The sequence below is a fragment of the Tenrec ecaudatus genome, chromosome 3, assembly GCF_050624435.1.
Source record: "Tenrec ecaudatus isolate mTenEca1 chromosome 3, mTenEca1.hap1, whole genome shotgun sequence".
Taxonomy (NCBI): domain Eukaryota; kingdom Metazoa; phylum Chordata; class Mammalia; order Afrosoricida; family Tenrecidae; genus Tenrec; species Tenrec ecaudatus.
Genome location: NC_134532.1, coordinates 88,373,250 through 88,388,900, shown reverse-complemented (window position 1 = coordinate 88,388,900; position 15,651 = coordinate 88,373,250). Strand labels below are relative to the sequence as shown.

General features: G+C 40.7%; 1 pseudogene; it reads right to left on the bottom strand.

Annotated features, from left to right (window-relative positions):
• Nucleotides 1–5,552: 5,552 nt before the first annotated feature.
• Nucleotides 5,553–6,451, bottom strand: LOC142443462 (podoplanin-like; annotated as a pseudogene).
• Nucleotides 6,452–15,651: the final 9,200 nt, after the last annotated feature.

Below are 15,651 nucleotides of genomic sequence, written 5' to 3'. Positions count from 1 at the left end.
GACATATGATTAAGAGGGGATTTGACTTTGCTTTACATTTTGGCACACTATTAGTCCTTCGAGTCTCCGGGCAGTGTAAGTAGTTAAGTTTTCACACGCAGAGCTTCTTAGACGGTGATTCGAGACCCCAGATGAAATTTGACCCCACATGAGGTCACATAATTGACTGTCGGGTGGCAGAAAAATTGGCAACCATAAAAGGTTTCTGAATACACAAATGACCAAAAAGTAATGCAAGACCCAATAACATGTAATGAATCAGGGGTTCTGAGCAGCCCCCGGCTGCTATGCATCGTGTGACTTCAACGCAGCCTGGTTCTGAACAGGTATAAGGCACTGGCAGTTGCAACACCACCGATCTCTAGTTTGGACTTCTGTCCCAAACTCTAAGCCTTTTTAAGACTTACTAATATTCATTTATACCTGCATTTCCCATCATTCACTGTTATCAAGTAAATTCTGACAGAGAGGTCAGTAGTTTGAATCTACTCAGAGCCACCTTGGAAGACAGGTCTGCCCTCTGCTTCTAAGACATCACAGCTTTGAAATCCGGTGCCTTGTTCTCCCCTTCGTGCGTGTAGCCACAGAGAGTCTGATGCGCTCAAAAGCAATGGGTTTAGTAAGTGCTTGAAACATGGTAATTACAAGCTCAGTAAAACATTGTGTGTGGTTTTTTACTTGCAAAAAGGGCTTGATTTACATCATTCTTGCTTTGCCAAGTGTATGATTAGCTAATCTTTTAGAGACAATTTTGAACTATTTGAACAGGCATACTTTGAGATCATGTTTAAACAATTTATTTATATGTGATCATACTGCACACACCATTTCCTGTTCATTTGCACTTTATTTTTCCAAAAGGATTATAGCTGATATTTTTGATTTTGTGAGAAAGGTCAGGTTTTTCTCTTCTCTCTAGTCCCATTAGGAATAATGCTCATGGAAAGCTATTTGCTACATTATGTATAAATGGACGTATTTGTACATTTGACAATCACGTTTACTTTGCAACAGTTCTAGATTCAGTTAGGGCTGGAACTACTTAACTCATGAAGAGTAAATTTTCTTGATTCAAGGAAATTAAAAAAAATGATGGGTCCATTAGTAGTATCCTGTCCTGACAATGATATTGGTACTAGCCACACTGCGTACATTGTCTACATCCTTGTCCATCATCTGCCCAATTGCACGGCTGTGCAGACTGCCATGGTATTTCACATGAGATTAGAGACTTGTCTAAGCACAGCACCTATGACTGCCTGGGGGTCTCATTTAATGTTTGTTGAATGTATGATTTTTTTTTGAGTTAAGCATTGCAATTTAATTAGTGATATTTACTTTTTGGTCAAAGTTCTGATTGCCAACCAAAAAAAGGGCAAAGATTTTTACCACGTATCATCACAGGTTCTTTTGTTATTTTGTGGAAATAAAGCATGCTAATTGAGATGGTGGGACTGTAAAAATTAGATATGAAATAGATTTGGTTAGAGAGAACATCTACCTATTCTGATTGTAGGATGGGAAGTCTTGATTAGTGTTTTTTTTATCATTTTTAACTATATTTAGCAATACTAAACTAGAGAAAAATCAATATTTGAGGCAATACTAAGTTCTTCAGAGTTTAACTGAGAAATAAAAACCAGGTACTTCCAAATATATATTTCCAGTGGTTCTACTGTACTAAGGATGCTCAGGGAAAAAGACAAAACCAAACAAAAAAATGACATAGTTGATCATGGCTGGGTAGTGTATTAAAACTACATTTGGAATTTCTAACTTTACTTACCATATATACTTGAGTATAAGTTGACCCGAATATCAGCCAAAGCACCTATTTTATCACAAAAATACATAAAGATATGCTGAAAACTTAGCTTATGCACAAGTATATATGGCAACTTAATGATGAGAATGTCATCTTGGATGAGCTTTATTGTGCCTATCAAGGCCATTTCTTACAAAGGGACAGAACAGTTTAGCAGCCTGCAGAAGACTTTCCATTTACTTTATCAATTCTGATTTGATTTTCTAGAGATAATTCATACTAGTATTAAAAATTCAGGAGGATTGACTCAATGTGAAGCAAGGACTAGCTTGATAAATAATTAGAAACCTACCAAATTTCATGTTGTGGAAAGCTTCATGTTATCCTCAATATGCACCTTCCATAAAATCTAGCTTAGAGCTATCTTTAAATTTGGATACTGATTGGTGCTCCTTCCTAAATCATAAACTCTTTGAATGTGATACTGTCTTCCTCTCTGCGTCACTAGACAGCCTGCCTGATGCCATTCTAGAATGATGGAAAACAAGCATGAGATAAGTTAACTTTACTCTGATACAGCCATACCCGGTGCTAACTGAAATGCAGAACTGGTAATGACTTACATCGCACTTTATGATATAATGTAAATACGCTGAGGTCACTTTAAGGTAAGGTTTACCATAGTTAAGGATTCTCAAACTAGAACTGTTCAGCCAAACTATGTATCATCAACAGATCGTGTTTGGATACTCCCGTGGGAATGTTTTTATCACATCACCTGGTATATTACTCTTTTTCATCTTAATTAGTACTATAGTAAAATTGAGTACATAGGCCATAACTTCAAATTTATGCTTTTATGCAAGTAAATTCTCTAAGTACTGTGGTTGGCTCAATGCTAATAAAATATTTACTGATGAGGAAATAACACACAGGTACCTCAGCCATTCTTCACCTGATTCTTTAGTTGAAACCCTAATTTTGTTTGGTTCAGGAAAATGTCACCTAGATTCCATTCATTTCTTCCAGAGAAATAATATCCCAGGAGCAGTAGGTCTAAGAGAAATTTTATTTTTAAAAATTTTAGTAACATTAACCCCAAAATTAAGACAATGGAATTTAATACTATGTGAGGTGATTATTTATCTGTGGTCTCTCACTCTCACACTGCCAATCTCTACTCTACCTATACTACTTTGGAAACTACATTTTTTAGGTTTTCTTGCTAGCTGACTTGTTATTATAGTCTACTGATATGAAATATGGTGAAGAGATTATGATAAAGGGAGAAAAGATTGGCGTTATCAAGGAATCCATCTAGTTTGGTTCCACAATTAATGCTCTTAGAAGTAGCAGTCAAGAAGCCAAACAATTAGGTAAACCTGCATTTGGTAAATCTGCTTTCCAGATCTCTTTAAAGTGTTGAAAAGCAAGGATGTTACCTTGAGGGCTAAGGTGAGGCTGTTCCAAATCATGGTATCTTCAGTTGTGTGGTAAGTATGTGAAAATTGGACTCTGAATAAAGAAACCCGATGAAGAATTAATGAGTTTGAAATTTGGTGCTGGATGAAGATATTGAAAGTTGCATGGACTACCCAAAAGAACAAACAAATCTTTCTTGGAAAAAGTACAGCCAGAATGCTCCTTAGAGGCAAAGATGGCAAGAATTTGTCTTCCAAGACCGGTCTCTCCAGACTGGCCATGAGATGAAGTAGAGAAGGACACCATCATTTGTAGTGACCACTAAAAAGAGGCAAGCCCATGACAGGCTGGCTTGATGAAGGGGCTTCAACAAGGGCTCAAACATAAGAATAATTGTGAGGATGAACCAGGCTAGAGTGGTAATTTGTTCTGTTGAGTCCGAATTGACTGGGAGACACCTAACAACATCAGCACGGGAACAGAACCAGAGGTTGGGTGGAAACGAAGATCTAATAACAATCATTACAAAAAAGGAAATGTTCTAAAACTGATGGTGGTGATGATTGGACAAGTCTTTTAATATACTGAAACCATTGAATTGTAAGGAACTGTTCACATAGAATAAGTTCCACATTCTGTTTTCACCTCTATTTGAATGGGTACAAATATGGATATCTTCCAGTAGGTTGGCCAGGTAGCCGTCTCTCAAGTTTGTTTGCATAGATGAGCAAGTGCTTTTAGAAATACTTCAATTAACATTGCGGTAACTTTGCCTTTTACTAGTGCCTTCCCTGTAGCTTGAACTTCTTCCCTTAGTGGCTTTGATTCTTGATCATATACTACTTCTTGAAATGGTTGTATGGCACCTCGTTATTGAGGTGAAGGAGCTCGCTGTATTCCATTCGCCTTCTTCTCATGCTTTCGCCATCAATCAGTGTTTTGCCCACAGAATCCTTCAGCATTACATCTGGGCACCCGAGTTTTTGTTTCAGTCTTTTCAGCGTGGTATATGCTGAATGTGTTCTTTTTTAAAGATAATTTTCTAACTCCAGCTCTCTTCACATTTCATATAAGACACTTTGTCCCTTTGAACTGCCCTTTTCAATCGTCTGTTTAACCCTTTACTTCATCATTGCTTCCACTTGCTGTAGCTCCTCTATTTCAAGAGCACATCCAGAAACTGTTATGACAGCCATTTCGATCTTTCCTTCCTCTCTTTCCTATTTTTAAAAAAACATTGTATTAGGGACTCATACAACTCTTATCACAATCCATACATATACACACATCAATTGTATAAAGCACATCCGCACTTTCCCTGCCCCAATCATTCTCAAAGCATTTGCTCTCCACTTAAGCCCTTTGCATCAGGTCCTCTTTTCCCCGCCTCTCTTTCCTTTTTTTTTACACAATCATCTGTTTTATTTGAAAACATGTCTGCATTGAGCATCAACAAAGGCAAGACCGAGAAACCCACAGTCCTGTCCCAGCAGGCACTGGGTCCAACGTATGACTTGGGGTGCGCTATTCTTTTTCACAGTGAGGGAGGAGGGGCGGGGAAGCTGAAACAGGCGCTACTTCTAGCTCCTCTTCAGGAATGTGGCCAATGAAAAGGGGCGGCTATTTAAACACACACACAGCTCTTCTAACCTCCCCTTCTCTCCGGTAGCTGACGCTCAAACATGGAACTCGGCCTGCTGGGTCAGCCCAGGTGGGTAAGACAAGGGCACACGGTCAGCATTCCGACATCACTGTTTCCTCCTGACTGGCAGCCGACCTTTTCCTGCTGCATGAATTGTCGGTTAGAGAGGCTGCAGGGCTGCATCACGGCAATCCCGACCGAGCACCGCCCCGCTGGGCAAGCTCTGTTTAGGAAAGCACTGTTAGAGGCTTGATGGGATTTGCTGCACCAAGTGAGAGGGTACAGAACCAGGATGCCCCCTGGGCTCATTGATTTGGATCATTTGGGCATGGCCCTGTCCAAAGATGTGGTATATGTCATGAAGACTCGGGAGATACATATTTAATATCTCACATCTTTAAATGCACTTGGTTAAGAGCCATCTTTGGGGAAGGCAGCCTGGTGGCCTTGTGGTAAAACAAGAAAACATCTTCCCCAAAGTAGAGCCTTCCTGTTTATGAGCAGCCAAGGACGCCCTGGAGTCGATTTGGCTGGGCCAGCTCAAGGCAGCTGTTCATGACATTTTATCCAAGTTGAGATTTTCTGATTGATCACTGAACCATGCACACCAAGGCAAGGCTTTAGAAACGAAAGTGGAGTACGACATTCGGACACTCAGAAACTGCAACACGCTAGTGTGTCCAGAAGTGAGGCCTCCCTAGACTGGAGTACTCCATTGGAAGAAATACATCCAGACTCCATTCCACCTCAGAGATCACATCCACTGGCCAGGACAAAGCCATCATCAGAGTTTCAGATGTGGCTGGAATTACCTTGTCCTTTCTTAGTAACAAATCTGTTTACATCGGTTTGCTCTGCGTCCCATGCAGTATGTTGTTTTTCATCTTCTTTTATACTATCATCTTAAAAGAGTTCCCAACAGGCAAATGCTCAGAGGAGCAAGTCTCATACATGTACTTTTTCCTTCGGTTACGTTTGGTTAGTGGCGGGATCACCATGGATTGAGAGGGCGGGTTGGGTGGCATTTCCATGGGTCATCTTCCTTCTTGGGGCGTGGGGCCAAGGCAAGGGAGGAAACATTCTCTCTTTTTAAAACATGTTGACAGACGGACACAATTCTTTAGCTCCTCAGGGCGAGTATCCTCCTGACATCCTCCGCACAACCACAAGGATGATCCCACCAACAGGCAAATGGCTATCAAGATCCCCACAATGATGCCAACCAGAGTTATTGTTGCCAAGCCATCTTTCTTAATGATTGTTTGTGTTTCTTCACTCACTTTTCCCCTGGAGTGACTCGTTACCACTTTTGGAGCTGTGGTACTCTGGGGGTCTCCTTGGTCAGGGACTGTGCTTCCAGAGGCCGTTTGGTGGTCCTCGATATGGTTGCGTGTCACACCACCTATACTTGTTGGTACCAGAGTTGTCAAGCCAGTGGTGTCTTTGTTGGTGCCTTCCGTACCCAGAGTCTCGGTGCTATCTTCAATACCTAGGGCCGCCGGGCCACCTTCTGTCACTGTGGTGACTATGCCATCTTGCGGGTGGTTCTTGGAAGCTCCCTCGGCCAGGAGCCCGAGTGAAGCGCTTCCGAAGACGAGGAGCAGAACGGGCACCTTCAGCATCGTCTCCGGTGTGGGGCGAGCTCTCGGCTACGGTCTGCGCCGGGCGAAGAGAAAGGCTCGGCGCCCCCAGAACCCCGCTTGGAGGAAGGGAAGGTGGGGAGCAACAAGGCCCTGCGCCGGAGTCCCCCCAACTTCTTTCTATGGCCTGCGCGGCAGCCGAGTTCAGAACAAGCAACTCCGCAGTTCTCTCTCTTTCCTTTTTAATAACCTTTTGCTTTCTTCTTTTATATTGCTACTAATAGTATCTCATAGCTCATCAGATTCCCTGTCATTGGTTTTTAATGCATGAAATCTTTTCTTCGAATGGTTTCAAAGTAGTAGGGTCCAGGCTTCATTTGGGCTCTCATGGACTTGTTTTCATTTCCCTCAGCTTCACTATGAACCTACACACAAGCAATTCAGAGTTTATTCCACAGCCCGGTGCTGGTCTCAGGTTTTGATGTTGAGCTTCTGGCTGATCTCTTCCCACATATGGACTGAATTTGATTCCTGTGTATTCCCTCTGGGAGGTCCATGTGTAATCACCCTTCATGCTGTGAAGAAAGGTGTTTGCCATGAAGAAGTCATTAGTCTTTGAAAATTCTGTCATGCAGTCTCCAGCTTTATCTCTATCATTGAGGCGATTTTCCCAGCTACCACTGTGACTATGTTTTGAACTGTGAATAATGAGATAAGCATTTAAACTCAACAAAGGGAGAGAAAGAGGAGTCTTTCTGCTCCCCTATAGAAACCATAAAGGACTTCGACTCTGCCTTAGGGTATTGCTATGGGTTCAATTGGACTGAATGGTAGTCACTTTTTTCAGGGGGTGGGGGCACTTCAACCTCGCTTCCAACTGTTACTCTGGCTCACTGACTCACCGACTCACTGACTCACTGACTCACTCACTGACTCACTGATTGACTTACTGTCTCACTCACTCACTCACTCACTCACTCACTCACTCACTCACTCACTCACTCACTCACTGACTTACTGGTGGTTTGAAAATTTTGACCTTAGAGTTAATTGTCAAGGCATATTGATTGCATTTTTTTCATTTTTAGACAGAAAAATTTGATATAATTCTTCAAGTTATTCATCACCGACCTTTATGGTTGCTACATGAATTTCAGCAATAGTGGTGTTAACTGCATTTCCTTTTATTGGTATATATATTATCCTATCACAGACATCATTACGCTTCAAGACAGATCTTGAAGTGGGCTGTTTGATGATGAATAATATGCAGTTCCTCTTGAATTTGTCATTCCTGTCATCGTAAGCCATCTGATTGTCAGATTCAAAATGGTCAATACGAGTCCATTTCAGCTCACTAGTGCTAGGATATCCATCATTATGGTGCATTTCATTTGTGATGACCTCCAGTTTCCTATATTCGCACTACGTTCAGTCCACTTTCCTATGATTAGTAGATGTCTGTAGCTTATTCTAGGAACCCCATTGGGCTGTGATCCACAAGGCCAGCAATTGGAAACCATTAGCACTTCTGTTACAGAAGGACGGCTTTCTACTCCTGTTAGAAATTGCAATCTGAAACTTATAGGAGTTCTGCTCTGTCTGATAGATTCGCTATCAGTCCGCATCAACGGCATGGTAAGGCGTGGGTAGCTTATTCTTTTCATTTTGAGTCTTGCCTCTGCAGAAAATGTAGATCCTGTAAACTGTACTCCACACCAGGATAGATGACTCTACTTTCGAAGTCATCTCTTCCTCTGTCTTTTTATTTTCAGTTCCTTCCCACCTGAGAGATTGACCTTCCAACACCATAGCTCATAAGAATCCACTGCTATTGATAAATTTTCAGTGGCGAATCCCTTAGAAATGGATGATTGAATCCTTCTTCATACTCTCCTCTTCGTCTGAAGCTCTGCTGAAACCTGCTCCCTTTGGAGACCCTCATCGTGTTTGAATACAGGATCGACATTGCTTCTAGCAGCACAGAAGCATGCACGCCACCACAATACGACAAACTGGCCGCCAAATTGTACATGATACATGTATAAATAGAGTTAATTTTGTTTTGCTTTTAGGATTGAACCCAACAGTGAAAAACCTAATTCATACCATTGTCTGTGCATTTACTTAATGTTCAATTTTAGTAGAGTGGTGTCAGAATTGTTAACTACTAGCCCAATAGGAAATAAGTTCCGTCAATAGATTACAGTGCCCATGGATGCTTCCATTCGCCTTTAGTCTTACATTTTTCTAGTTACTTAGATCTGCTTCTTTTTCTCCAACCCAATTCAGTGAGGCCATTTTATATATTTGTAATAGGCAGTAGATTCTTTCATAAAAGTATAAAGTATTAGGTGAATTTTGTTTACTTTGCATGTAGTAAACTTCACTCCGGACTGGGCTTGCCAAGCACATGGCTTTGGTGTCTGTCATCACAAAATCGCATAGAAGAGATTCAACACACTGCACGGTTCCAAAGGCTTCGCTTATCCAACCCCGTCCTCTTCTCAAGCTTCTGATTTGCTTACTATCTCTAAAAGTTTATGTTTTCCAGATATTATACATATAGAATCATATAGAATGTAGTATTTTCAGACTGAATTCTTTTACCTAGGAATGTATATTTAAAAGTCATTCCTTTTTATGGATTTTATTTCACATACTAAAAGTCCCTGAGTATATTCCATTTAAATTTAGGGAGAAATTTTATGTTGGGTCTATAAAATACCCAAAAGAATGTAAAGTACTCTAGCTTTTAGCATATGCTGAATACCTTCTGTCTGTCCTTACAAATCTGCTTTCTGTCTTTCAAAATTGTGTTTTCATGCATGGAAGCCTAACTGGTTCATATAGAGTCTGTTGTCCTTTTACTTGGGCTAGGTTAAGTCAGTGCAGAGTCGATCCACAAGCTCTGAGAAAAGACAGACATTGAGGCCATATTTTTATCGTCGTTCTTGGAGCATCCTTGCATGATCTCCTGCTTATCAGACTTTCTTATCACCACAGGTCTCCACAGGATTGTCTTATAATCACAATTATTCACAAACTGGACCTCTCCACAAAGGTTTCTCCTTCAGGTTTCTGTTACTCATTCTAGCCCCTTTTTATTAGTAATCTGATAGTGATAATTCACACTCCATTCTGGCTTCAATGGAAAATTTTTTGCCATTGTGTTAACAAGTCCAGTATCAAACTATATTTTATATTATCCTACTTTATGGTGTCATATTGTTTTTTTTGGATTATTTACTTATATATAACCTGACTGAGACTTTGCTTCTTGGAACTGTCAGACTTTAATTCAGAAAATAGATGTCTTCTGAAAAATTTCTAGAAAAATACTTGATTCCATCTCCAAATCTTATATACCCTTTGGATCTGTACCCTTAGAAATCCAAAAGTAAGACCAATTTCATGTAAGGGGATTAATTTCTGAGAGGGGTAATGTATTATTCCCACTCCCAAGCTTTGTCATTAGCGCATATTTACGTGAAGTGGAACAGAAGAAGAGCCATATCTGGGTTCCTCCGGCTTTTCTATTGCCAAGAGGCAGCAGGCAGGCATAACTGCAGCCCCGATTCTTCTTTACCTGTTCTCACACCAACCATGCCCTCACAGCTCACTACTTCTGTGCTGCCTTCGATGATCAATCAAAATGGCCACATGGAAATTACTCATGCACAGTACTTACCATATTCACAACGAAGGGGCCTTATGTGCGGTGGCAGTATTCAAATCCTTAATTCTGTCATGAAGAAGAATCAGAGTTCACGGGAAAGTGATGGTGTTACAAGGAAGCTATTCTGTCAGAGCTAAGAATAAACTATGGGTCTGTGCTCCTTAGCGCGGCTCAGGGAACAGTTTATCTATGAAGGCATTATAAAGTTCACAGGTGAAGGAAGCACTGCTTTCTTTATTGGTGGATGTCCTTTGTTCAACAGGAAATTAGAGGGACTGGAAATTAGAGGGACTGAGCAGATTTCATAGTGAATCTAGCTTCACTATGAGTCAGAATTGACTCAATGAAAGTGAAGTGTGTGTGTGTGTGTGTGTGTGTGATTTTCAAAATGGCAGGTAGGACAGCAGTTCACTATTATTGAGTCAAGTTATAGAATCACCTTCTCAAAAGAAATTAAACTTTTTGGTTCTGGTTCCTGGGCCCTATCTGGGATGACTTTTATACAAATTGGTTGGAAAACCTCACGCAGTATTACATCTTTTTATGGGTCATCTAGGAATCTAATATATGTAAGCAATGAAAACTTTATCGGATCCCCTGGGTTTTCTGCTCACAAGAGGAAGGAGCGGAGACTATTTTTGAACTTGGGGTCCTATGCTGGTCTCTCATCGGTAAGCCTATGATGGCAATGGAAGAAATGACCATAAGGGTATCAGAAGTGGTGGAGATGATAAATGGGACCAGTTGTTCACAGTAGAATGTAAAGACTGAAACTCAGTTGAGAGCACCTATATTCTGAGATCAGGGACATTCTAACTAATAGGCTGTTTAGAATCCAGGAATAAAATAAATAAAGCTTCCTACACAGAAAGCCAAGTGGCATCACTTAGTTTCTTGTTGGAACGTTTCCGGCTGGATGAGAATGAGTGTCTGGTGAGAATGAGTGTCTGGTGAGAATGAGTATTGGAGACAACACAGATCCCTTTGAGATCTTGAGGTCCCATCGTAAGATTTCTCTGGAAGCTTGTCCTATTCAGATTTTTCATTTTTGTTGCTATCACCTGTTTATAGCCTTCTCTGTTATGTTAAAGTTGTTATTGCAAATAAGATGTTTCCATGAATTGTCTATAATTGGTACAAAGAGTTATCAAACCCAGTAAAGAAAGAATGTTGCGAGGGGACTGGCTGGTGTCAAAAAGATGAAGCTGTGAGGAAGGGATATTTAACCTCCACTACATGGAGACGAGTTTAATATAGTCAGGATTTCCCTTGCAATTCCTGTCCAAGAAAGCTCTCCAGGCCAGGAGGTAAGGCACTCACAATTACACTTGACATAGAGGATGGCATAGCAATACTGAAATCTTGTCCGATGTCATCAGCTGGCGTATTATGGTGCTGTGTTGCTCAATTTATATGGGCATTATAAGTAAGAGCTAAGGATCAGAAAATTCATATTAGTCCCCACTATTCAACATTGGAATTCCTCAACCAATTTTAGGTAAATGTGTATTTTTTTCATGGTCTTTTAATGAAAGGAGAGACCTATTCTCTCTGAGAATGAATCCTGAAATTCAAGTATAATTTCAGTATAACTGATTCTTCCATTTCCCATAGTAACCATGCACTATGAAAGGAGAGTATTCAAACACTACAGTGACAGCTGAATATCATATCTGAGAGAATACTAATACCAGAATATAAAAATTGGATAAAGTGTCTTTGATTTAAAGTGAAGTTTGTGGATACTCAAACCAGGCAGCATTCACTCTGTTGTGCACAGAGTCTCTATGAATTGGAACTGAATTGACGGCACCTAACGACAACAAACCATCATCTACAAAAATCCACCTTTATCTTTATGGGAGAATCACATACATATATGGTGGGGATCATCTCCTTGCAGACTCCAGCCTTAAATGAAAGCACAGTATTCTGCATTCCTTTCCTATAGGAGGAATTACTTCTGCCATAGGTCCTTGCATGTTGGTGGATATGATCACTAGGTTTTGTGTCAACATGCCTGGGCAGGTTTATCAGTTTGACAATGGAAGCCTCCTCCATGATGGGATCTAACATCATTTAAATAATTCTAGGATGACCTTGTTAGTCCAACAGCAGTTGTGGGATGATTAGGGTGGAGTGCTACTCCCCTAATCAGCTCACAGCCCTTGTGCAATTGCAAAGAAGTTTCATTGGGGGTGTGGCCTACTCCCATTTACCTTGATGGTGTGCCCCAAACAGCCTATCTTCTCACAATGTGGATCTTGCTGCCATGTTCCCTGCCAACTGATTTATTTGACTCTCCAGCCATGAGCCTGGCTTGATACATGGTTCATCTTCCTGCCTCCTACTTTGTCTTCCTGTTTTTTGATGCATCAGCCCCAGTCGCTATGCAAGTCAGAAAAAGCTACAAGCCTGACATGATGATCTTGGATTAATCAGCTTCTACCCATTTGCTTCTTACTTCGTGGTTCATATTCCTCCTTCTTTATAAACCCCAGCAGCTGTGTGAGTTGGGAAAAGCTTCCAGCTTAACACTGGGCCTTGGACTTGAAACAGACTGGATTTAACTGCTTCTATCATTGTGTGAGCCACTTTCCTGATATAAAATTTTTACTTCATACATATGAAGTATATATAGTTATAGATATAGTTGACATAGACACGGGTGATATATATGTATGTATATGCACACACAAATACCCACACATGCATAGATGCACATATACACACATCCATAGTTTCCCTTGTTTAGAAAACCCATACGTGGGCTTTAGAAAGTCAGTGGTATAGAGAGGACCCAGGAGTAAATATAAAGAAACAAAATCGTAAGGATGTTCTAAATCGGTGCTCACCTATGCTTAGAGCTCAGGACACTGAGAACTGCACCTGTGCCTCCATTTCTATGGGTGTCTGCTACCATTCAGAGGGTCCTGTTAACCCACGGAGTGAGAGGGTACTGCTAATGCCCAAAGGTCACTACGTGATATACATTTTCGTGAAAGTTAGGTGTGTCTGATCATTTTTAAGCAGTTGCATTGGGATGAGAACTATAGAGAAGCTTGTTGGCTGATCCCACTTTTCATAGAGAACCTGGTAAAGAAAAGGATAAAGTTAGAGCTTTAGAGGCACAGCTGAAACGTTATAACAGAGACCTATTATGGTAGACAAAGACCACTGGAAGCCATTAGAAATGCCTCTTCCTAGGAAAATGTAAACCCAATGTCATTCATGAAGAGATTACAGCAACTAATGCTACCATCAAGGATATGAATGATACAGAAAGGCTGATTTCCACCACATCCTGATGTAACTCACCTATTTTCCCAGGGCAAAAAAAAGAGGGGGGGGGGGTTCATATTGGAGAATAACATCGGATTATCATAAACTTAACTAGGTGGTAAAGCTAATGCTATCTTGTTGATTATGATTCATAGTGACCCTATAGGACACAATAGAACTACTCCTGTGGGTTTCTGAGACGGTAACTTTTTGTTTCTTAAATAGGAATAGACCATCTGTTCTTGCTTCCTCATAGTGGCTGGTGATTTTGAACTTCTGATCTGTGGTTAGCAGTCCAATGCTTAACCCACTACATCACTGGGCTCTGAGGGTGGGGAATTAATCAGAGAAAAGTTCAGGCACCTTCCATGTCAGTGAAATGTCTTGGGGCCCAATGGTGTGGAGAATGTTGAGATGTTCCTACTAAAGTGAAGAATACTTTATTACAACTGGCCTGTTCCACAACTAAATTGTAGGCAAACAATGTATCCCTTATTTGGTTTTGTTGCTCCTATCTATTTAAACAACACAAACAACTTTCAGTTTTCAGTGTAGGGTAAGAGAAAGCTCTGCAACAGTTTCGGTCTGTTATACAAGTTGCCCTGTCCCCTGGGCCTTAATAGAAAAAGAACCCCCCACCACGAGCCACCAAGTCACCACATGGCATGAGCTGCTCATCATGAGCTGGGTGTTGTCTGAACCACAGAGTCATGTAGTTGGGCACACACAGTCGCATTCTAGCATTAAATGGAAGTGCTATATATAAGACTGGGCTAGAGCAGGACCTGGTGGTACAAGTAAGCTGCATGAAGATGTGGTCCAAGATGCCTTTGGCCTCCACAGTACTCTCCGCCCAGTCTGCACCTATACGTTCCTGGTGAGCAGAGTTCCTTAGGATACATTGACTGTGGAAGAGAAAGGCCATGGCTGGTTTATGGGTGGTTCTGCACAGTATGCAGGTGACACTAAACAGTTCAGTATACGCCAGTGATCCTTTCCCCCAAGCCCTCCTGTCACTCTCTAATGGGCTCATGAATAGAGTAACCAAGGTTTGATTTTGGTCTTTTTACTTTGCGTTATAATCCATAGCAATGGCTGTAATCCTTTATCTTCATCAGCAAATGGTTCAAGTCCTCTACACTTTTAGCAAACAAGGTTGTGTCATCTGCATATTACAGTTCGTTAACAAGCCTTCCTTCAACCCTGATTTCATACTCTCTTCCATATAATACGGCTTCCTGATTATTTGCTTAGCATGCGGACAGAATAAGTACAGTGAGAGGAAACAACTCTGATGCCCTTTTTTCCTGATTTTAAATTATGCAGTATTTCCTTGTTCTGTTCACACAGCGGCCTCTTGGTTCACGAATAGGTTCCACGTGAGGGTAGTTAGGTTTTCTGAATTTCCCATTCTTCTCAGTGCTATCCTTGATTTGTTATGACCCACACAGTCAAATGCCTTTGCATAGTCAATAAAACACAAGTGAACACCTTTCTGGTGCTCTCTGCTTTTGGTCGCTATACATCTGGCATAAGCAGCGATATTTCTTATTCCACATCCTATTGTGAATCTGGTTAACCGTTGGCAGCTCCCTGTCAATATATTGCTGCAACTTTTTTGGAAGATCTTCAACAAAAAATTTCTTGCAGGTGATATTCATAATATTGTTCTATACTTTGAGCATTTTGTTGGGTTACCTTTTTGGGAATGGGTACAAATATGGATCTCTTCCAGTCAGTTGGCTAAATAGTTCTCTTCCAAATTACCTGGCAGAGATAAGAGAATACTTCCAGTACTTCATTAGCTTGCTGAAATATTTCAATTGGTATTCCATCAATTATTAGAACCTTGATTTTGGCCAATACGTTCAGTGCAGCTTGAATTTTTTCCATCTGCACCATTGGTTCTTGCTCATATGCTGCTTCTTGAAATGGTCGACTGTTGACTCGTTCTTTATGATACAGTGACTGTGTATTCTTTCTAACTTCTTTGGATATTTACTGTATCATTAAATATTTTTCCCATAAAATCTTTCATAATTGCAACTCGAGGCTTGAATTTTTGTAGTTTAAGATATGCTGACTGTGTGAGAATGCAGCATTGGGATTGGAAGAAGGTTTATTAACAACCTGTTATATGCAGATGGCAAATGCTTGCTGAAAGTGAGGAGAACTTGATGCACTTGCTGATGAAGATTAAAGAGTGCACCTTTCAATAAGTGTTACAACTCAATGTAAAGAAGACCAAAACTCTCACACCATGGTTCAGTGGGTCACATCA